Source organism: Ceratina calcarata, unplaced genomic scaffold (assembly GCF_001652005.2).
Source record: "Ceratina calcarata isolate Rehan_Ccalc_2016 unplaced genomic scaffold, ASM165200v1 scaffold827, whole genome shotgun sequence".
In the NCBI taxonomy this organism is placed as follows: Eukaryota; Metazoa; Arthropoda; class Insecta; order Hymenoptera; family Apidae; genus Ceratina; species Ceratina calcarata.
In genome coordinates this window covers 16,719-18,091 of record NW_017179599.1, presented here as the reverse complement: position 1 = coordinate 18,091, position 1,373 = coordinate 16,719, and the positions used below count along the sequence as shown (strand labels likewise).

At 37.4% G+C, this 1,373-nt stretch overlaps 1 long non-coding RNA gene across 1 annotated transcript; it reads left to right on the top strand.

The window, feature by feature from the left end:
- Positions 1 to 351: 351 nt before the first annotated feature.
- LOC113465091 (uncharacterized) lies at positions 352 to 1,128 on the top strand. The gene is made up of 3 exons (XR_003389916.1): positions 352 to 616; positions 712 to 721; positions 816 to 1,128. It is a non-coding gene; the product is annotated as an uncharacterized LOC113465091 (long non-coding RNA).
- Positions 1,129 to 1,373: the final 245 nt, after the last annotated feature.

Genomic DNA, 1,373 nt, shown 5'->3' with positions numbered 1-1,373 from the left:
CCCGAACGCCGCATGCGAACTTTCTGTAGGAGATTCTTCCAGCTTGCAAAAAACAAGTATAATAATATACTATAATAATGATAACTATTTTTTTAAATCATATTCACTTTTCTCAATTTTAAATATAATTTAAAACAGATACAAATAAAGAAATCATTAAGATATTTATTTCATCGTTTCATCATGGGTTGTTACGTTGTTTTATTTCCGAAAGAAATGCGTCTTTTGATAGAAACCAATTTTTTGTACATTATTATGTTAATGATATACGATGGTCAAGTTGGTTGTTTCAAATGGGACGGCATACATTTCTTTTTTTACCATTGATTTTTAAGGACGATTTCATTTAATCCTTCATGTATATCGATTTGCTTGATTAGATTTTGAGGTGTTCTATTGAAGAAGTTTATTATTTTACTCATTTTCGGAAGCTGAAACGGGAAGCACAGCAGGCAGTCCTGTTGCTGTTAAGCCACTTGAAACAGATACGTATGGTTCGGGTTGTGACATTGTTATTGTGGAAAAGTGTTCTCCTTTGGACCTGCCGCTCCTTGTACCCGTACATCTGGATGTAATGAAACGGCTTGTCCCTCAACTGCTGCACCAAGTACGCCAGGTACCTTTTGCTTCTGTTTTCTTTTATGTTTTCAGTGTGTCTGAATATTGTTTATTCTCGCAGGTATTAATTATTTAAACTTTCATTCCACATAGGTGAAACAAGGTATAAAAGTGTGGAGTAATAAAATTGAAATATAAAAAAATAGAAAAAGAAATAACGTTCCTAACTTCAGCTATTGCTTTAATATTTCTCATAGCTGTCTCTCTCATTTTTGCCATCAACTCTGCCATTGAGTGGCTGCCTCCATGTCTATATGCTCTAAGGTAACAACCCATGATGAAATGAATTTCTTAATTATAGCTATTACTTATAATAAAAATTTGATATTAATTACAAATAAAATGAAAATTATGGTGACTGCGATTAAATCGAGAAAATATTTCATGCCGAGTTCCCCGTAAGATAGGACCCCATAGTTAGAACCTTCAAACGGCAAGATACGGCAGTGGAAAATGTGCTGGTCAGACCCAAAAATGCCGCACCGCACCGCACCGCAAGGTCTGTGGGGATTGACCAACACGGCGAGTTGGGGACAGAGGAAGACTGGGGATCTTCCTCTGCGACCCAGTTTCCCTGTGGAGGCGTGTCGTCTGGAAGGAAAGCACTTCAGAGAGAGTAGACTCTATTGCAATTCCGGGGACCGTTAATGCACGAAGTTTTTTGGCTGTTGTGCAATAAATTATTTGGCAGACCTCCCGAACGCAAGCACCCGTGGAAAATTGAAGTAAGGTTTATGGCTTATGTCAATCGTTGG